At 40.2% G+C, this 23,089-nt stretch overlaps 1 protein-coding gene and 1 non-coding gene across 2 annotated transcripts in view; one reads left to right on the top strand and one right to left on the bottom strand.

Annotated features, from left to right (window-relative positions):
- TMC1 (transmembrane channel like 1) overlaps positions 1-23,089 on the bottom strand; it is a 539,504-nt gene that overhangs the window by 449,066 nt on the left and 67,349 nt on the right. The window lies entirely within an intron of this gene.
- Positions 1,411-1,517, top strand: LOC133772079 (U6 spliceosomal RNA). Its single transcript, XR_009867707.1, has one exon. It is a non-coding gene; the product is annotated as a U6 spliceosomal RNA (small nuclear RNA).

Genomic DNA, 23,089 nt, shown 5'->3' with positions numbered 1-23,089 from the left:
TTAAAATCCAGTTTAACTCATTATACACCCAAGTACATGCTTCTTTCTTAGAATGTTCAGCCATGCAGCCAAGATTCAGTCAAATGCATTTGGAATGGAGGATCAATGCTGTGTGAATGAGTACCCAATTGCTAAAGTTAATTATTAACATCTTCATCTAGTTTTAACTTAAAACCATACTGGGAGAAATCGAGATTGCATTTGAACGTTGCTCCAGCAACACTTCAAATGGTAAGAACTAATACCGGTTTTAATACTGCTGATTTACAAGCTACAATAAATGTGTTTGACTGCTGTTCCCTGGAGGCTTGTTTAGAAGTGAAAACAAAGGGCTAGTCATAAAGATTCTTTTTGTTCTTAATTTAGTTGAGAAAGCAGCATGTCACTAGAGAGACAGTTCCATTTGGGTTATGGTACACTATTAGCGTTCAATCAACTTTAAGAAACAACACAATGGAGATGCTCTAATTTCTATATATTTTAATTTAATTAATATTTATTAAGTAATTAAAATTCAGAATCCGTTAGGATAGGTAATGTGAGGAGATAAAATATTTTTTCTTCCTTTCAAATTCATTGAAATTATTTCCAAGGAATAAAAATTTTTAAACTGGATTCGGGAAATGAAGAACAGTGAATTGGATACCAGAAATCAAATTTTGCTCCTACCAAAAACCCTTAAAAAACCACTGTAAATGGATAGATGGATGGAAAGAAAGAAAGAAAGAAAGGAAGGAAGGAAGGAAGGAAGGAAGGAAGGATTTTTAAAGATCTGTATCCAAAGAGAAAGGGCAATAATACAACAGAACCAAATTTAAGAAGTCAGGAGCCAGTGCCGTGGCTCAACAGGCTAATCCTCCGCCTAGCGGCGCCGGCACACCGGGTGCTAGTCCCGGTCGGGGCGCCGATCCTGTCCCGGTTGCCCCTCTTCCAGGCCAGCTCTCTGCTATGGCCCGGGAAGGCAGTGGAGGATGGCCCAAGTGCTTGGGCCCTGCACCTGCATGGGAGACCAGGATAAGCACCTGGCTCCTGCCTTCGGATCAGCACAGTGTGCCGGCCGCGGCGCGCTGGCCGCAACGGCCATTGGAGGGTGAACCAACGGCAAAAAGGAAGACCTTTCTCTCTGTTTCTCTCTCTCACTGTCCACTCTGCCTGTCAAAAAAAAAAAAAAGTCAGGAAAGCAGACATACAAGTGTTAGCTAAAGGGTCTTTCAGACCCCCATAAGGACAAACCTTAAACTAGCAATGAGAAAAGCTGAAAACTGAACTGATCTTCACTCCAAAATCACCAGGAACCTTAGAAACTGGCAGCATCAGATCCCTCCTGAGCAAGGGCAGGAGGATGGGGATGGGTAAGGGAAATGGAGCGACAAGGTAAGATTTTTTTGGAAGCTTTGAAAAAGCATTTGGGTGCTCACTTCGGCAACACACATACTAAAATTAGAACAATACAGAGAAGATTAGCATGGCCCTTATGCAAGGATGACATGCAAATTCATGAAGTGTTCCATATTAAAAAAAAAAAAAAGCAGTTGGATCCCACTCCATGCTTCTTGCTATCCCATGTCATTGGGTTATTTCCCTTCATGCTCGAGGCAGAGGACTAGAAAGGTTAAATCAGAGTCTCTACTCTGAGGAAGCAATGCATAGTTGTAATGGGAGTAGTGGTCTGAAAAGGTGTGAATTCAGCACATCACTGCTCCGGTATCAGATTGCCAGCAGAGAGACCTGACACTACAGACATAAGATGGGAAGATACTTCTCCAGCCAACCAGCCCAAGTGAAAAGACTTCACATGATATTAGGGGTTCATATAAAATTAGCCCAGCCGAATTTCCTTACAAGTAAACTCAGCATAAGAAGACTCAACCACTCCAACAGAATTTAGACGTTCCAATCAGAAATTAGATCCTCTCACCCTGAATCATGACCAGTCAAGCAAAGGTTAACAGAAAGTTGAGGAATGCTTCTCATATGGAACACAAGAGGTGAGAATACAGCAAATGAACAGCTTTGAGAAAATAGTTCTGATGGAAGAAAACTTCAGAATACTCTCAATATTCCCAGAGAAAGAATTTTCATAGATGCATAGTTAACAGCTAACCAGCACATATGAAATATTTTGAAAGATATTACAAAACTCAAAAAGCAAAAAGAACCCTTATAAAATAAAACTTGATAACAGAAAAATATGTCAATAGAAGTTTTGAAAAGGAAACCTTCAGGAAAATTATGAGGTTGAGGCACCCCAAAGGAAATGTGGAATGTGACAAAACAACATAACTATTATAAATTTAAGAGACAACCTCATTGAAAAGGGATGAGGGGTCAGTAGTCTCAGCTGCTCCTCTTCCAACCCAGCTCTCTGTTGTGGCCTCGGAAAGCAGTAGAAGATGACCCAAGTATTTGGGTTCCTACACCTGCATGGGAGACCCAGAAGAAGCTCCTGGCTCCTGACTTCAGATCGGCCCAGCTCTGGCCATTGAGGCCATCTGGGTAGTGAACTAGTGGATGGAGGACCTCTCTTTCTCTTTCTCACTATCTGTAACTCTACCTCTCAAATAAATTTTAACAAAAGGGAATAAAGAAGAAAAGATGCTGATCTAAGTTATATTGGAAATGAATGTAGTCTGAAACACTGAAGGCAAAAGAAACTCTATACATGCACTGAACTCTAATTGATAAAGCTTTTTCCCATGAAGGTACCAACTATCAATTTTGATACCATGATATATGTATACTGGAATTGAATCATTAAGAAAATGGATATAGAATGCTATGAACCAGGATTCTCACTTTGGAATAAGAGTTAAGAAAGGGAGGCAGCTAGAAGGAGCTATGTAGAATATAATACAGTTAGAGACATCTGTATGAACACATGTTCAGCTTAATCTAGATACAGATGCTTCATATACAAATATTTATAGATATATGTATATATACAAGTTGGTATATACACATACACTTTTTCTCTGAGTGCCGAGAAGGTCTACAAGCAACAAGCACATTTAGTTTTAGATCATGATTTCCAATACCATTTTCCAAGAAAACAAGCCAAGCCTTTAGGGAGAAATGTCTTAATCTAGGACTAGGGCAGGAAATATACAGATTAGTATCTTTTATAGTGCCAGAAAGTAAGAAAATGCTAAAAAAATAAATGAATATATAAATAAACACGTTAAGCTTGAAGTATGTAAAAGGACAAGAAGCCAACTAAGGGAGTGCCTAATGGCTAAAACTGGAACAATTTCAGCAACAGAATTAATAAAGCAGTATCTGATTACAAGCCAAAGTATAAAATAAATACTCTAAGTCCATAATGCTATAAATAAGTAATTGAATAAATAATAAGTGAGGGAAAAGAGAAAAATATCCCATACAAGAAAATTTCAAATAGTTTATGTATATAATCTGTGCTCAATGAGGTGGAGAATAACTCCCCAACTAAATATGCATTGCATATAATGACTTTTTTCCAAAAAGTATAGGATGGAAAGGGGATAAAATATTACACAGTGCAGAAACCTAAGAAAAACCACCTGATCCAGGTTAATACCAACAATGATGCCATGTTTGTAGTATGAGGGGTCTTCAAAATATTTATGGAAAATGTGCATTATGAAAAAGTTATACCTGGATTTCAAAAATATTTTGTGCAACAGTAAATGTATCCTTTATTTAATGTTTCCAGAAACAACATTGACATCACAACAGATGTGCATGACTGATGAACTACTAAATGTAAAGTGGTTTTCTAGAGGGAACCCTAGAACATTGGGCAAAATCTAAGGAAATATTTTTAGAAATGGACCTTAGTTAATAAGAATGTATTACTATTACTATTGTCCCACTAATTGTGACAAATGTAACATACCAACATAACATTGCAAATAATAGGGAAAATATGCCAGAGTACATAGGTATTTTCTACAACAATTTTCATAATTTTTCTGTACATCTAAAAGTATTCTAAAATTAAAAATATTTTTAAATTAGATTAAGGCAACAAAATGTCTGAAAATTAGAAAAATGTGAAAATAGAAAAAAAAGATAGAAGCAAGACATATGGGATTTAGATAGTGTCCAATATTCAACAATACATGTTCCAGAAGAGGAAAGAAAAAATAGAAAAAACCATAAAAGAAAACATAGAACAGAATTTTCTAGTCCCAATGAGACTTCAGACTAAAAAAGATCCATTAGATATACAACACACTGTATGGAAAAAAAAATAAGTTATACTCATTGACAATTTTAAAGTATCTGAACATTAATATTAAAAGATAATATTTTAATATGAATGACAGAGAGAAAGGGAGAGACAAAGAGAGAGAAAGAGTCTCTCATTTACTTGTTCACTCCCCCAGCTGGCCGTAATGACCAAGGCTGAGCCAAGGTAAAGCCAGGAGACAGGAGCTTGATCTGAGTCTTCCATGTGGGTGATAGGAACCAAACACATGGGCCATCTTTTGCTGCTTTTCCCAGGTCATTAGCAGAGAGCTGGATCAGAAGTAAAGCAGCCAGGACATGAACTGGTGCCCACATGGGACGTCAGCATCCCAGGCTATGGTTTTACCCACCATGCTACAACACCAACCCCTAAGTTCAGAACCTTTATTTATGATTCTAGAAGAGAAAGCAGATTTGATCAGCCTTAACCATAAAAGGTATGAACAACAGAAAAAGGTACCCTAGTCCACTGTTGGTAAGGATGTAAACTGATATAGTCACTGTGAAGATAGTATAAAGATACCTTATAAATTTGAGTATAGACCTACCGTATGATCTAGCCATCCTACTCCTGGAAATTTACCCACAGGAAATGAAATTAGCATATGAAAGAGTGATATGTACATCCATGTTTATTGCAGCTCACTTCACAATAGCTAAGATAAGGAATCTACCCAGATGTCCATCAGCTGAAGACTGGATAAAGAAATTATGGTATATGGAATACTTCACTCTTTTTCTTTCTCCCTCTCTAACTCTGTTTCAAATAAATTAAAAAATAAAAAGAAGCAAAAAAATAAATAAATAAAAAGAAGCAATTATTTGGGAAGCAGAAATGGTACGGTAATTTATTAAGTTAAAACTTTTTCTGTCCAAATAGGAGCACAAATAATCTTTAGAGCTTGTAAACCAGAAAATAAGAGTACAAACATATTTTTAGACAAATTGAGGTAACCCCAGAGTAATTAAAATCCAAAGCTGTTAATTCTTCACTATTTCAGTGATTTCACCCATTTTACTGTGAACAATGAAGGCTTAAAAATAAGTTATTCAAGATCACAAAGCTCCTCCATGTGAGAGCGAGGATTCAAACCCAGGTCTCTATCAGAGTGTAAATTCATATATTTTCTCTTATAAATGGCAGACATCTCAATACCAAAGATCTTTGGCTATCAGTAAGATTGTTAAGATAGAAGCTGCCTTCCTATTTGAGGAAGTCATAATGAAGGACAGTTACCTTCCAGATCTAGGACCCAACACAGGCTCCAGCCCCTTGGAGAGACCTTCTCCAGAGAAGTACACTGCTGAGGCCCATGTTTTTGATGTCCAGGTGCCATCTAACACATTCAAAACTCTTCACAGCTGGAGAGATGAATGATTCATCTAAACTCCCTTTGCAGTGAAACAAATGATTAACCAACACTTCTTCAGGAAACACACATCATCAGTTTTATAACCTATAAATCAAATGGACCTATGATGTATCCACTCTTCCTACCCTCCCATACTAGGAGTTCTTCTGTACCATCTATCATGGGCCCTTCTCCGTCTCCCTACTTCTCCTTCTCTCTGCCATCCTTCCTTTATTCTAAAACAGCTCAACAGTTCCCACCAATGAAAACCCTTTCTTTCTTCTCAGTTTCACTTTTTCTTTTCCAGATGTTGGTGAAGCACTTTTTATATGCAAGACATTAAACTGATGATGAAAAACTCTAGAAAATGAAATAGGCATGATCCCTACCCTCATTGAGCTTACAGTTTTAGTGAGAGAGCAGATGATAAGTAAGCATATACATTTATAAATTTCCACAAATAGAGCACAGTGATAACAATAAAGGGGGGGGGGTTCATTGATTTAGGATAGTGGGTAGGAGTTCTTAGAGTTTCATCACTTCTATTACTGGAGTTCTGGTCATTTTTCACTTGGATATAATGAACTTTAAAAAGAACTCCCTGCTTCCAAATCTCCTTTTTTGGTGATTCTCACATATTGCTACTAAAGTTTAATGTCTACACCAGATCCAGTCTTGCTATTTCCCTATGTGAGCCATCAGTGATTGCTCAATACCTGCAGGCCCAGATACTTGAGCCCAACATTTTAAATAACCTAAGTGATTAGAGAGACTGTGATGTCACTCTGTAAGCAGAGACTAGTGCTATGAGGAATGCTTTGTGCCATCTTCATTCTCCAGAACTCCTTTGTGCTTGTTACTTTGCCAGCCACTCTTTGTTCTCATTTTTGTCTAACAAAACAAAATCATTGGAAAGAAGAGCATCGAAAGGCAGAGCTAGAGCAAGAGCATTCTCTCCTGTGACTACTAAGTAGTCTTAAGAGACAGGTTGGGCTGAAGAACCTGCAGAGTGGAGAAACAAAGTGGCTGAGACTGGAGAAAGAAAACAATTGAGAGCCGAGAAAGCAACTCCACAAGACAGCAGCAGGAAAGATACCACAGTGTGGGCTGTGAGACAAACGCATCACACAACTCCCTCTCTTATTGACTCTTTCCTCCCACTTTACAGGAGCCCAAACTGTATATTCATTAAGATGCCTTTAGGAAAACTAGTCAACTAAAACAAAACAAAAATAAATCCAAAGATTTTTTTCATTCACATGACCTATGAATTGACCATTGAATAAATCTGCTTCAAGAGGGTAGGAGAATTTGACATTCTGCCTATCTGACCAACTCTACCCAGGGAGGGGGAGCCAAGATTAATTCCATGGGCAGAGGAGCTTCTGCCCCACTTTCTCTTTAGCAATTGGGAAGTTATTATGTCACCAGTTGTATCTGCATCAAGTTATGGATAACAGGGACTGGAACTAAATTTTTCTCTCCCAAGCTGCCTCTGAAAGAGAACATGGAACTTAGTTGGGATCTCAGTTAGAACTTGTCAGAAGTTCTCTTGCAATAGCAGAACAGGTAACCTTTCAGTCGTGTGGTCACAGCTCACTGGCTCAAAGACCTGACTACTAAATTATCACACATTTTGCAAGCTGGTTGTTAAACTCAAAAATTATTAAATTATTACATTTTATGGTCATTTAAAGTTACAGTTAAATGGGCCAGGATTGTAGCACAAGTTAAGCTGCTTCCTGTGATGCTGGCATCCCATATGGGAATAGGTCTTTGTCCTGGCTGCTCCACTTCAGATCCAGGTCCCTGCTAATGCACTTGTGAAATCAGCGTAAGATGGTCCAAGTACTTTGGCCCCTGCACCCACATGGGAGACCTGGATCACACTCCTGACTTGTAGCTTTGACCCAGCCCAGTCACGGCCATTGTGGCATTGTGGACATTTGTGGGATAGACCAACAAATGAAAGATTTCTTTTTCTCCTCCTTCTTGTTCTTCTTGTTCTCTCTTTCTCTCTCTCTTTCTCTTCCTGCCTTTCAAATAAATAAATCTTTTAAAAATAATAATATAAACTTACAATTAAATAAATTCTATTAAAAGTAGAGATAAGATATCTCAAAATTATCACTCTATAGTTACTATACTGCATTTCACTATCACATGTATATGTTCTCAAGATTATTTACATCTATTAATGTGTAAGCTGCATCTCTCTCCAACTCCACATTTGGTGACATCCCTTTGGCAGTTTGAAATGCCAAGATGGGAATAGTTACACTATTAGTTACAATAAAAGTATGTGAAAGGGCCAGCACTGTAGTGTATCAGGTAAAGCCACTGCCTGCAATGCTAGCATCCCATGTGGGCGCTGGTTCGGGTCTTGGCTGCTCCTCTTCCAATCCAGCTCTCTGCTATGGCCTGGGAAAGCAGCAGAAGATAGTTCAAGGGTATAGGCCCCTGCTCCTGCATGGGAAACCCAGAAGAAGCTCCTAGCTCCTGGGTTTGGATGGTTCAGCTCTGGCCATTGCAGCCATTTGAGGAATGAACCAGCAGATAGAAGACCGACTCTCTCTCTCTCTCTCTCTCTCTCTCTCTCTCTCTCTCTCTCCCCCTCTGCCTCTGCCCCTGCCCCTGCCCCTGCCCCTGCCTCTGCCTCTGCTTCTCTGTGACTCTGCCTTTCAAATAAATAAATAAATCTTTGAGAAAAAAAAAGTATGTGATCACCATAAAGCAGGGCTTCTCCCAATCCATAAAGAAGCACTTAATCATTTTGCAACACAACTTTCATTGCCTGTGGTCTACATGGCAAGGTCAACTGCCTGGATGAGGAACTAAAGGAGTCAGAATAGACCTCTGACGTACTACAAGGTGGGGTCGTGCCAGCAAGGATAAGAACTGCCCATGAGTCACATCAGATGCAGGTTTCAATTTTGGATACCCCCAGAACACTCCAGGATGGCACCACTCACTGTAAGTGGACATGAGTCAGGGAGCAGCACAGACCAGCTATGACACAGCAGAGACCAGCTATGTGCAAGATACCAAAGATGCACTGTCTTCCTTTTTCAGAGAGAAACAAGGAGCTGAACTCTGAGCACTTCATTCAATAGATAAAAATTACTTGATTGAATTATTTTCTTGATAGCCATGAACAAAATGCTACATGTTCCTCAGGCCAAGCTCTTGTGGTAGGGATGGTAGAGAGAGGACAATCTTCAGTGAGGTGAGACCACTGATAGAAAAAAGGAGCTATACTTTGGTGTTGTTGAAGAGTGACTGCTGTTGAAGTGGTAAGTACTGTCAGTACCTTCCATACATACATTAAAAAGTCAAGGTTCAGAAAGTTTCTAGAAGTCACACAAGGTTACACACCCAGGAGGTATGAGGTAGGAAAATATAGTATAGTAACTATGGAGTGATAATGTTGCGTATTTCTTGTTTTAATTTTGAAGATGATTAATATTATAAACCTTGAAAGCAAGGTTAGTATGACCTCAAAGAGTGGGTCCTAATGTTTTATTGCCTGTCATCATCTTTACTCAGGTTTTTCTTGGGTCCTTCTGGCTACATAGGTACTACTATAAGGCTGGGACAAACCAAGACAGGCCGTCCTATCAGGGAAGCACCTGGAACAGATAACCTGGGAACCAGGTCAAGTCAGGAAAGCTACTACCTCAGGTGACCATGAACATTTTAGGTCCTAGGACAAGAAATACAGTGTCACTAGAAAGGAAGTTGAGGTCAGAAGCAAAGTACACAAATCGTGAAAAAGGAACATGAGCCACAAAGTAGAATAGAGTTGAGAGATTAGAATAATGTTAAGTGTGGAGCAGAGAGGTTATATCATAAAGAATTAAATGCAGGAATCCTGAGCCAGTGTTCTTTTTCTCCAGTGCCCAGCTCATCTTCTCAGAGCAGCAGGAGCCTCATACAGGAGCCCAAACCAGGCACAAAAACAGCCTTTCTCCCAAGTGTGAGGATTACTCATGCATTCCCTCCTACTGCATTGTATGCTCCGAAACTATCTCTACATGACTCTTGGTTGTTACAAAAAAGAAGTATGTTTTCTAGCTTATCAACATAATTCATACAAATAATTTAGAAATTCAAATAATACATAAAGTTTTGTAAAAAGAAAACACAAAGCAGTCCTTTGCCCAACCCACCCTCTTTACAAGTCCAACTCCCCACGATTTGCACTAAACTTCTGTCAACTTCCAAGTGCTCCATGCCCTCCCACAGCGCTCGAAAAACAGCACATGCCACAGCCTGTCCCGGTATTTCTCCCCTGATTTTATTATCCCAGAGTGGGAGGAGTCCAGCATAAAAGTCTCAAGACAAAAGAGCCTTAAGGAATACAAGGAGACCAGGTCCCAGAAAAGGCTGGCTAAGGAAGAGGGGGTGTTTACTCAGGATCCTTTGTTTCACTGATTTCCAGAGGTGGATGGATGGTTCCTCACCATTGTTTGCTGTGGACTGTATACTCTGCCAGCTCAAGGGGATGAGTCAGCACTTCCCTCCTCCTTACTTCCCATCCTCTGATGATGCAGCTCTCTACAGCCTTGTTGATTTCTGTTAATACTAAGAAGGTCCTCAAACACAGTTAGTGCAAGACATATTCTCCGTCTCTGTGGCAGAAGTTTGTTCTGGGAGTTGGTGATACAATAACTGAAGTTTTCCTTTGTCTGCTGTCCTGGAGAACATATATTCAATCAATGAACAAAGATTTGCTAAGCATCCACTTTGTGCCCTGTATGTGCTCAGCATGGTGGATGCAGTTTAAATGCAAAGTCTTTCCCCTCATTACAACGGTCCAGAGGGAAAGCCAGGAAAAGGCCACTACAAGGCAGTATGCAAAGAGCTCTCACAAACACAAGGCTCAGTGAAAGCACTAGGAAGGACACTGAGAGGTCAGGAACAGAACAGGGATTCCACAGTGAATTTTAAAGACCAAGTTTGTGTTAGGGGTTGATGGAGAGTATCTCAGAGCACTGGATTTGACTAAAGCAACCTTCCTATAATCTGAGCCCCAAAACTGCCGATGGATATTCACAACACCTGGATAATTGCTGACAATTTTGTGGATTAACATCCTAAATCCTGATTTTTTTTCTTTACAGTGGCCCCTGCATACTATCAGATTTGACCTTTATAAGCCATTTCCCCAGTTGGAGAACTAGCTTTGAGCTGGAATCCCTGCAGAGCTGAATAAGCAAGCCCATCCCAGCAGACAGCATGCTCCCAGCGTTGTGGGACTGCCTGGACTTCTGGTTCAGCTTTGGTGCTTCCGGAGAGCCAGTTCCAGTATTGTCATCCAGATGCTTCCTTCCTCAGCAGGGCCTGAGCACTCTAAGGCTCTGCAAGAGGAAATACAGTGCTTCTCAAAGCTACATCCCCACGGTTTCCAGAAATTACATGAAGGAGAGTGGAAGCAGGAGGACAGGGCACTGGAAATCCCCAGAGCCCCAGCCACTCTCCCCTGAAATTCTACCTTGGTATTTTATCACTTTATCTGAACATGGTAGCTTTTCAGCTGAGTTTCATCCTAAAAAAATAGCATTTGAAGTAAATATGTTGCAAGTTTTTTGACAGAAAATGAACATAATCAATATAACAGTGGAAACCAGAGAAGAGGGTGAACTATCCTGGTCTGGAAAGCTGAGAGAATGAACCTTCACAAGTTTGTGAGTTACAACTGCCTTTAAAGAAACAGAAAAGAAGGGAAAGAGGAACTAATAAAAGTTAACAGTAGAATTCTAGAGTGACTGAGCTAAAGAGCAAAGCAGACACCTGGGCAAGAGGAAGGAGATAAAGTGTCCAAACTAGGACCAAGGAGATGGAAAATATTATAAGAAATTTACATTAAAATAAGCAGTGAAAAAAAGCAAAGGAGACAAGATAGCCAAGTATGGGTGATACCATACTTGGTCCACAGAAAATCATTTTATATTTGCTAATTGTGTGAAGTTCTGACAGCTATCAAATGTGCAGTTCCCAGTTGTTCTCCTTGCACAAATTCTTCAGCTAATCCACATCCTCAACATGACTTAAACTGGGACAGGAAATCACTTTATCTAACTTGTTACAGGGACAGGGAGTTCAGCCCTGCCCATTTTCAAAGTTAAAATTAAATTTCCTCTGCCCACTTTTGTAAATTCCTCTATGTTACTCCTCCATCCCTCCCTGCCTGGTTTTCTGAGCAGAAACAGTCAAACGAACCGAGTCCAATAATTTCCCATATGTAAGAGAAAAGGACTACAGTAACTCTGAGACAGGAACTCATTTCAGAATTAGTTCATGGCATAAGCAAATACACACACACACACACACAGACCACCTCCAAGAGCCTCTGAGAACAGTGTTTCACTAATAATCCACTAAAAGACTTGACCAGGAGCCAGCATTAAGGCACCCTGGGTTAATCTGCCACCTGAGACACCAGCATTCCATAATGGAGTGCCAGTTCAAGTCCTGCTTGCTCCACTTCTGATCCAGTTCCCTGCTAATGCACTTGGGAAAGTAGCAGATGATGGTCCAAGTGCTTGGGCCCTTGCAATTCATGTTGGAGACCCAGATGGTGTTCCCTGCTCCTGGCTTTGGCCAGGCCAAACCCCAGCCATTGTGGTCATTTGGGCACTGGATGAGCAGATGGAAGATCTCTCTCTCTCTCTCTCTCTTTGTCTTTCCCTCTCTCTGTCACTCTGCCTTTCAAATAAATATAAATAAAATCTTTAAAAAATGAACCAAATTCTGGCCTAGATGAAACATATAGTTTCAGGTTGTCTACCAAATCCATATTGATACATTTCTGCATGTTTCTTTCTACATGTTTCATCACCATTGTGCGTAACAGGAAACATTGGATTAGTATTTTGAAAATCTATCCACTGCTGAAGAAATGGTCTGTACAAAATTTTCACCCAGTATTGAGAAGTTTATCTTTCCAATGCAGAGAAAGTGTCAAAGAGGGAATTTTCTAACCATGTGTTCTAACAAAATTAGAGAGGAAAATATTACTGTTCCCAAGGAATCTGGGATAAAACTGGTTGGGAAGCACACACTGGAGAATTTTTAGAAGCACCACTAGTGTCTAGTTACAGGTTTTTAATTGTCAGTAGTAAATTCAGAAAACCATGTGACCCTAAAATTATTTATTTTTCTCTATGATATTTGGAAAATATTTGGCCTCATATTCATTTCTTCATGTAGGTATAAATAAAGTTCAACTACATGCAGACTTTTGCAAATATTTGTACTGAGGTTTTCTGGGAAAGGAAGAATATCAACCACATCTGGGGTTGGGGACAGCCAATAAAAAAGATTGTAGAGGCCGGCGCCGTGGCTCACTAGGCTAATCCTCCGCCTTGCGGTGCGGGCACACCGGGTTCTAGTCCCGGTCGGGGCACCGATCCTGTCCCGGTTGCCCCTCTTCCAGGCCAGCTCTCTGCTGTGGCCAGAGAGTGCAGTGGAGGATGGCCCAAGTGCTTGGGCCCTGCACCCCATGGGAGACCAGGAGAAGCACCTGGCTCCTGCCATCGGATCAGGGCGGTGCGCCGGCCGCAGCACGCCTATCGCGGCGGCCATTGAAGGGTGAACCAACGGCAAAAGAAGACCTTTCTCTCTGTCTCTCTCTCTCACTGTCCACTCTGCCTGTCAAAAATAAAAAAATAAAAATAAAAAAAAAAGATTGTAGAGTCACTTTAGCAAGACATTGGGGTTTTCCTTGAAAGAGGGAACTAGTTAATCAAGAACACATGTTAGGACTGCCTATTATAGAAGACACTAAAAAGAATTACTAATGTTACAGCCCCATTGCTTTTATTTTTTTTTTTAATTTTATTTATTTGAAAGAGTTACAGAGAGAAGTAAAGACAGAGAGAGAGAGAGATGTCTTCCATCTGCTGGTTCACTCCCCAGATGGCCGCAACGGCCGGAGCTGTGCCGATCCGAAGCCAGGAGCCAGGAGCTTCTTCTGGGTCTCCCACGTGGGTACAGGGGCCCAAGGACTTGGGCCATTTTCTACTGCTTTCCCAGGCCACAGCAGAGAATTGGATCGGAAGTGGAGCAGCCAGGTCTCAAACCGGTGTCCATATGGGATGCTGGCACTGCAGGCGGAGGCTTCACCCACTACGCCACAGCACTGCCCCCCCCCCCAATTGCTTTTAAATTGTTCATGCACTAAGAGATTTATAATAATTAAAGAGGGTAGGCACTTGGCACAGTGGTTAAGATGCTTCTTGGAGTGCCCATATCTCATATTGAAGTGTCTGGGTACAAGTCTCAGCTTTGCTTCCAATTCCAGCTTCTTGCTAATGTATACCCTAGAGACAGCTTAGGCAGTTGGTCCCTGCTGTCCACATGGGAGACCTGGATTTAGTGTGAGACCCAGCTACTGGCTTCAACCTGACCCAAGTCCAGCTGTTGCAGGTATTTGGAAAGTGAACCAGCATATGAGAAATCTGTCTCTTAAATAATTTTTTGATTTGATATCCATTTCTTAAATAATATAAATAAATAACCATTTTTAAGTAACTAAAATCCTTAACTATACTAGGAAAAAAAGCCACATTCAAAAAAATACCTCTGTTGTGGAAGTTCATCACAATGTTACATGAGAATGTGGGTTTAGGAGCCAAGTTGTGGTACAGGGGGTTAAGCCACTACCTATGATGCTAACATCCCAAATGGGCACCAGTTTGAGTCCTGGCTGCTCCACTTCCAATCGAGCTCCCTGCTAATGTGCCTGGGAAAGCAACAGAACATGCCCTCAATGCTTGGGTCCCTACCACTCATGTGAAAGACTCAGATGAAACTCTAGGCTCTTGGCTTAGGCCTGGCTCAGGCCTGGCTATTGCAGCCATTTGAGGAGTGAACCAGTAGATGGAAGATCTCTCTTTCTGTCTCTCCATCTCTATATCTTTACCTTTTGAATAAATAAATAAATTTTTTATTGGGTTCAAACAAGAAATTCTTTATCAGCCACACTACTCCCTTAGGTCCCAGTTTGTCCAGTGTTGGGTTATACAATACACTTCCAGAAGCTTAGGAAGAAGAACTCCATGTAAGATTGCAACCTAAGTTTGAATGTCCCATCTTTTTTAACTCAACTCACATCTGTAACTTCAAAAAGAAGAAATCTGGGTAAATTTTCTACCACTCAGTATGCAGTAACATTGTTAGGTAGAAAACAAGTAGAGGCCAGTGTGGTGGTACAGTAGGTTAAGCAGTCTGCTGAAATGCTGGCATCCCAAAAAAGCCCATATGAGTGGTTGCTCTCTCTCTCTCTCTCCTTGCCAGGAAGGAAGGAAGGAAGGAAGGGAGGGAGGGAGGGAGGGAGGGAAGATAACCGAACATGTTAGAGTAACAAACCACTTTTTTCCATAGACAGATTCCCTAATTAAATTGACAGTGGCTAGATAAGAGAATTTGTTTGATTAAGAAACAGCACTATATGAATTGTATCAGATTCTGCAGAAAGGAATTGGTTGGGATCACTTTTCATAAAGTACTAGTTTCCCTAGGGCCAGAGCTGTGGTACAGTAGGTTAAGTCAGTACCTGTAGCACCAGCATCCCATATGGATGCAGGTTTGAGCCCAAGCTGTTCCACTTCCAATCCAGCTTCCTGCTAATGAAGCTGGGAAGGCAGTAGAAGATGGCCCAAGTGCTTGGGCCCCTGCACCCACGTGGGAGACCCGGATGAACTCCTGGCCCCTGCCTTTAGCCTGGCCCAGTCCTGGCTATTGCAGCCATTTTAGGAGTGAACCAGCAGATGGAAGATATATTTCTCTCTCTCTCTCTCTCTCTCTCTCTCTCTTGCTCTCGCTCTGTATGTGTGTGTGTGTGTGTGTATGTGTGTAATCTGTTTTTCAAATAAAATAAAATAAATCTTAAAAATATTTTTTAAAATATTAGCTTGCTGCAGAAATATATAGGATAGCTAAAATTGAAAAAGAAAAAGTAAATAAAGAGAAAGATATTTGTAACACATTCCCTCAATGTAATAATACCTACTAAAGAAATAGGAAGAAAATAAATACTACTGCCATAGGAAAAAAATGAAGAAAGGGTGTGAATGTTTCAGGGAGGGCTACCTAACATCTGAATGCCATTGAATGCATGTGAATATTAGTAAAAAATAAGGCCCTGTTTTTCCCTATAAGAGTCAAAGAGGCCAGGGATTCCTGTTCTTATCATTGATTACTATAGTTCAGTCATGTGACTTCAGTTCAGTCAATCATGTGCTCCTATCTGAGACTCTGAGGCTTGGGAAATGCACAAAGACAGAGAGGCAACTGAGAATTTATTCACAGTAGTATTAACAGTTCCAAGGCAGTGGCATTGGGTTGTTCAGTGGGTGACAATGACAGCATCTGACCTGTCTTGTCCTGTGGGACTAGGTGCTCTGAATCCCCTGCCACCCAGCCTTCCTTTACCAAGTCTTTCCAACTTTCTCATCCACTCCAGAAACCCCTCATATCCTTCCAGAAAGATCCATTTCTGTCTAGCTTGTTCAGTTGGCTTTTGTTACTGCAATTAAGAGCTGTAACTGATAAAGGAGATGAATTGACAGTTCTCAAATTATAATATGTGGATAATAAATACTGGGAAAGGAAGAGTAAATAAGGAAAATAAAATATTCCTTTTCACTACTTGAGCAATGATTAAAAGAAATGTTAGACTCTAGTATTGGCAGAAATATAGGAAACAGGCCAGCGCCGTGGCTCAACAGGCTAATCCTCCGCCTAGTGGCACCGGCACACCAGGTTCTAGTCCTGGTCGGGGCGCCGGATTCTGTCCTGGTTGCCCCTCTTCCAGGCCAGCTCTCTGCTATGGCCCGGGAAGGCAGTGGAGGATGGCCAAGTCCTTGGGCCCTGCACCCGCATGGGAGACCAGGATAAGCACCTGACTCCTGTCTTCGGATCAGCACGGTGCGCCGGCTGCAGCGCACCAGCAGCAACGGCCATTGGAGGGTGAACCAACGGCAAAAGGAAGACCTTTCTCTCTGTCTCTCTCTCTCTCTCACTGTCCACTCTGCCTGTCAAAAAAAAATATATATATATATATAGGAAATAAGTAATCACAATAAACCATGAGTGGGAATCTAAGCAGATGCAACTTTTCCACCAGGCAGAATGGATATGGAAAACAATATCATAAATGTAAATACCTTTTTTATCATCAGTTCTACAACCAGCAATTTACTTTAAAGAGATCATTAGTCAAGGTACAGAAGCAATGTTTGTGTGACAGCAATGAATTGTTAAATTATGACAAATCCTTATAAAAGAATCTTAATTGTCACTTCAAAAGGGCAGGTTATATCTATCTTTACTGAGAAATATCTCCACAGCATGCATGAAAAAGAATAAAAAGTTACAAGAGAGTAAATATTATGTAATCTTACATAAAAACTGTGGTAGGCAGGATTCTGAGTTGTCCCTTGATCTCTGTCCCCTGAGGTTGTATCTGTGATTATGTTATGTTACATAGAAGCAGTTGACTTAAAGTTAATAAAGAGATTATCCAGATGAGCTAGACATAATCACATGAGCTGTTTAATAGCAGAGCTGATAGCAAAAGCAGAAGTTAGAAATTCAAAGTACAAAAGGACTCAGCATGTGCTTACTTGCTTGAAGATGGAGTGAGGGAGACCACAATGAATAAATCTAATAGTGATGCTGAAGAGCTAACAATGACCCCCCAGTCAACAAGTCAGTACCCAGCAGGACAACAAGGATCCCAGTCCTGTAACCATGAACAAATAAATAACCTGAAAGCACTTGGAATAGGCTGTTTCTCCGGCATTTCCAGAAAGAGCCCTGCTGGAATGACACCTTTTCAGTTTCTGTAAGATGCTAAGCAGTAAGCCCAGCTCACAATGCTGGACTCCTAAACATTTCTTTGCTTTTTAAAAATTGTTTTGATTGTTTATTTTTGTTTATTTGAAAGGCAAAGAGACGGAGAAAAATCTCCCATATGCTGATTCATTCCTCAAATGCCTTCAATAGCCAGGCTAAAACCAGGAGACAGAAGCCAACACAGGTCTCCCTGAAAGGTGGCAATGACCCAAGTAATTGAACTACCACCTGCTACCTCTCAGAGAATATATTAGCAGTAAACTGCAGTGGGAACTGCAGTGTTGACTCAAACCAGATCCTCCAATATGGAACAAGCAGCTTATTAGCTGCTAAGCCAAACACCTGCCCCTGAACTTTTAGTTACATTTTCCAAAAACTTTTTGAAGTCCCCACACAGTTTGTATGTGTGAAAGAGAGGGAGAGATAGTAAGAGAAAGATCTTCCATTCTCTGGTTCACTCCTCAAATGGTTACAAAAGCCAGGGCTGGACCAGACTGAAGTCAGGAATGTGGAACTCCATCCAGGTCTCCCAAGTGGGTGTCAAAGGCCCAAGCACTTGGGCCATTTCCTGTTGCTTTCCCAGGTGCATTAGCAGGGAGCTGGATCAGAATTGGAGCAGCAGGAACCTGAACAGTATTCTGATATGGGATGCCAGTGTCCCAAGCAGTGGCTTAACTTGCTGTGCCACAACAGTAGACACACATTTCAGTTCTTGCTGCCACTGGGCAATGAAACTGGGGAGCAGGGGTGATATTTAGTTTATTTAAAACTTCTCTCTATTGCTCTATATTGCTCACTTTTTCTTCACAAATATAATTAGAAAAATGTTTTAATATTTGGACAAAATGGAAACTATATAATATGCTTTGAAGCTTTTTGAGTGCTTACAGATTTCTTCTGAAGCTTGTACAGGAAAGAAGCCTTTTTTCTCCAATGCCTGAGACCAGCAAAATGAGCTTCTGTGTTTTTCCCCTATCCTAGAATAAGGAAGAACTTCAAGTGCAGTAGAATATAGAAAGCAGGATTCAATGTGGATGTTCCATCATTTCTAGACTTATTGTTTCCCTCAGGAAAAGCAGATATATTAATACCTAATGTAACATTGTTACTAAGATCAACCATGTGAAACATGGTATGGAGTTAATATGTTTTCAACACCATGTAGATAAGAACAACCAACACCCATTGAGTGCTTACAGTTTGTCAGGCACCATTCTATGTACTTTATACTCTTGCTATTCAAAGTTGGATGCAACCTGGGCATCACAGAGAGCTTGGGAGAAATGCAGATTCACAGGCCCCACCCACACTTACTGAATCACAATCTGTATTTTAACAGAATTTCCCTGTGATCTGCATGAATATCAAAGTTCCAAGGTATAGGATTACTTGCTATTTATTCCTTGCTTTCATATTAGAAAGAAGGTGTCACATCATACCCCATTTTACAAGTTTGTAAGCTACTCTTTTTTTATTATTTAGTAAATATAAATTTCCAAAGTACAGTATATGGATTACAATGGCTTCCACCCACCCATAATTTCCCTCCCACTCGCACCCCTCCCATCTCCCGCTCCCTCTCCCATTCCATTTACATCAAGATTCATTTTCAATTATCTTTATATACAGAAGATCAGTTTAGTATATATTAAGTAAAGATTTCATCAGTTTGCACCCACACAGAAACACAAAGTGTAAAATACTGTTTCAGTACTAGTTATAGCATTACTTCACATTGGACCACACATTAAGGACAGATCCCACATGAGAAGTAAGTACACAGTGACTCCTGTTGTTGACTTAACAATTTGACACTCTTGTTTATGGTGTCAGAAATCTCCCTAGGCTCTAGTCATGAGCTGCCAAGGCTATGGAAGCCTCTTGAGTTCACAAACTCCGATCTTATTCCAACAGGGTCATAGTCAAAGTGGAAGTTCTCTCCTCCCTTCAGAGAAAGGTACCTCCTTCTTTGATGGCCCCGTTCTTTCCACTGGGATCTCACTCACAGAGATCTTTCATTTAGGTCTTTTTTTTTTTTTTTCCAGAGTGTCTTGGCTTTCCATGCCTACAATACTCTCATGGGCTCTTCAGCCATATCCAAATGCCTTAAGGGCTGAATCTGAGGCCAGACTGCTACTTAGGACATCTGCCATTCTGAGTTTGCTGTGTATCCCGCTTCCCATGATGGATCGTTCTCTCCCATTTTGATTCTATCAGTTAGTATTAGCAGACACTAGTCTTGTTTGTGTGATCCCTTTGACTCTTAGACCTATCAGTGTGATCAATTGTGAACTGAAGATGATCACTTGGACTAGTGAGATGGCATTGGTACATGCCACCTAGACAGGATTGTATTGGAATCCCCTGGCACGTTTCTAACTCCACCATTTGGGGCAAGTCTGATTGAGCATATCCCAAATTGTATATCTCCTCCCTCTCTTATTCCAACTCTTACATTTAACAGGGATCACTTTTCAGTTAAAATTTAAACACCTAAGAATAATTGTGTGTTAATTATAGAGTTCAACCAATAGTATTAAGTAGAACAAAACAAACAAAATACTAAAATGGATAAAGTATTACATTGTACATCAACAGTCAGGACAAGAGCTGATCAAGTCACTGTTTCTCATAGTGTCCATTTCACTTCAACAGGTTTCCCTTTGGTGCTCAGTTAGTTGTCGCCGATCAGGGAGAACATATGATATTTGTCCCTCTGGGACTGGCTTAATTCACTCAGCATGATGTTTTCCAGATTCCTCCATGTTGTTGCAAATGACCAGATTTCATTGCTTTTCACTGCTGTATAGTATTCTATAGAGTACATGTCCCATAATTTCTTTATCCAGTCTACTGTTGATGGGCATTTGGGTTGGTTCCAGGTCTTAGCTATTACGAATTGAGCTGCAATAAACATTAATGTGCACACGGCTTTTGTGTTTGCCAATTTAATTTCCTTTGGGTAAATTCCAAGAAGTGGTATGGATGAGTTGTATGGTAGGGTTATATTCAGGTTTCTGAGGAATCTCCAGACTGACTTCCATAGTGGCTTTACCAGTTTGCATTCCCACCAATAGTGGGTTAGTGTCCCTTTTCCCCACATCCTCGCCAGCATCTATTTTTAGTAGATTTCTGAATGTGAGCCATTCTAACCAGGGTGAGGTGAAACCTCATTGTGGTTTTGATTTGCATTTCCCTGATTGATAGTGATCTTGAACATTTTTTCATGTGTCTGTTGGCCATTTGGATTTCCTCTTTGGAAAAATGTATATTGAGGTCCTTGGCCCATCTCTTAACTGGGTTGTTTGTTTTGATGTTGTGGAGTTTCTTGATTTCTTTGTAGATTCTGGTTATCAACCCTTTATCTGTTGCATAGTTTGCAAATATTTTTTCTCATTCTGTCGGTTGCCTCCTCATTTTCCTGTTTCTTTTGAAGTACAGAAACTTCTCAATTTGATGCAATCCCAATAGTTAATTTTGGCTTTAACTGCCTGTGCTACTGGGGTCTTTTCCAAGAAGTCTTTGCCGGTACCTATATCTTGCAGGGTTTCTCCAATGTTCTCTAATAATTTGATGGTGTTGGGTCATAGATTTAGATCTTTAATCGAAGTTGAGTGGATTTTTGTATGAGGTAAAAGGTAGCGGTCTTGCTTCATGCTTCTGCACGTGGAAATCCAGTTTTCCCAGCACCATTTATTGAATAGACTTTCTTTACTCCAGGAATTGGTTTTGGATCCTTGATCAAATATAAGTTGGCTGTAGATGTTTGGGTTGATTTCTGGTGTTTCTATTCTGTTTCATTAGTCTATCCATCTGTTTCTGTACCAGTACCATGCTGTTTTGATAACAACTGCCCTGTAGTATGTCCTGAAACCTGGTATTGTGATGCCTCTGGCTTTGTTTTTGTTGTACAAGATAGCTTTAACTATTCGAGGTCTCCTGTGTCTCCATATGAATTTCAGTATCATTTTTTCCAGATCTGAGAAGAATGTCTTTGGTATTTTGATTGGTATTGCATTGAATCTATAAATTGCTTTTGGGAGAATGGACATTTTGATGATATCGATTCTTCCAATCAATGAGCATGGAAGATTTTTCCAGTTTTTGGTATCCTCTTCTAGTTCGTTCTTGAAGGTTTTGTAATTTTCAACGTAGAGATCTTTAACGTCCTTGGTTAAGTTTATTCCAAGGTATTTGATTGTTTTTGTAGCTATTGTGAATGGGATTGATCTTAGAAGTCCTTCCTCAGCTGTGGCATTGGCTGTGTATACAAAGGCTGTTGATTTTTGTGCATTGATTTTATATCCTGCTACTTTGCCAAACTCTTTGATGAGTTCCAATAGTCTCTTAGTAGAGTTCTTTGGGTCCCCTAAGTAAAGAATCATATCATCTGCAAAGAGGGATAGTTTGAGTTCTTCCTTCCCAATTTGTATCCCTTTAATTTCTTTTTCTTGCCTAATAGCTCTGGCTAAAACTTCCAGAACTATATTGAATAGCAGTGGTGAGAGTGGGCATCCCTGTCTGGTACCAGATCTCAGTGGAAATGCTTCCAACTATTCCCCATTCAATAGAATGTTGGCCGTGGGTTTTTCATAAATTGCTTTGATTGTATTGAGGAATGTTCCTTCCATACCCAGTTTGCTTAGAGTTTTCATCATGAAAGGGTGTTGTATTTTATCAAATGCTTTCTCTGCATCTATTGAGAGAATCATATGGTTTTTCTTCTGCAGTCTGTTAATGTGGTATATCACATTGATTGTTTTGTGAACATTGAACCATCCCTGTATACCAAGGATAAATCCCACTTGGTCTGGGTGGATGATCTTTCTGATGTGTTGTTGCATTCTGTTAGCCAGAATTTTATTGAGGATTTTTGCATCTATGTTCATAAGGGATATTGGTCTGTAATTCTCTTTCAATGCTGCATCTTTTTCCGGCTTAGGAATTAAGGTGATGCTGGCTTCATAAAAAGAATTTGGGAGGATTCCTTCTTTTTCGATTGTTCTGAATAGTTTGAAAAGAATTGGAGTTAATTCTTCTCTAAATGTCTGGTAGAATTCAGCAGTGAATCCATCTGGTCCTGGGCTTCTCTTTGTTGGGAGGGCCTTTATTACTGTTTTAATTTCTGTTTCAGTTATGGGTCTGTATAGGTTTTCTATGTCTTCCTGGTTCAATTTAGGTAGGTTGCATGTGTCCAGGATATCTATCCATTTCTGATAGATTTCCCTGTTTGCTGGCACACAAGTCCTTGTAGTAATTTCTGATGATTCTTTTTATTTCTATGGTGTCTGTTGTTACGTTTCCTTTTTCATCTCTGATTTTATTGATTTGGGTCTTTTCTTTTTTTAGTTAGTTGGGCCAATGGGGTGTCAATTTTGTTTATTTTTTTCAAAAAACTAGCTCCTTCTTTGGCTGATTTTTTGTAATGTTTTTTGGATTCAATCCTGTTGATTTCTTCTCTGATTTTAATTATTTCTCTTCTCCTACTAGATTTGGGTCTGGTTTGCTGCAGATTTTCTAGATCCTTGAGATGAATTGAAAGCTCATCTATTTGGTGCCTTTCCAATTTCTTGATGTAGGCACCTATTGATATAAACTTTCCTCTTAACACTGCTTTTGCTGTATCCCATAAGTTTTGGTATATT

The sequence above is a fragment of the Lepus europaeus genome, chromosome 12 (assembly GCF_033115175.1).
Source record: "Lepus europaeus isolate LE1 chromosome 12, mLepTim1.pri, whole genome shotgun sequence".
In the NCBI taxonomy this organism is placed as follows: domain Eukaryota; kingdom Metazoa; phylum Chordata; class Mammalia; order Lagomorpha; family Leporidae; genus Lepus; species Lepus europaeus.
Note: the sequence above shows the minus strand (reverse complement) of the source record. Positions and strands in the feature narration are given on the sequence as shown.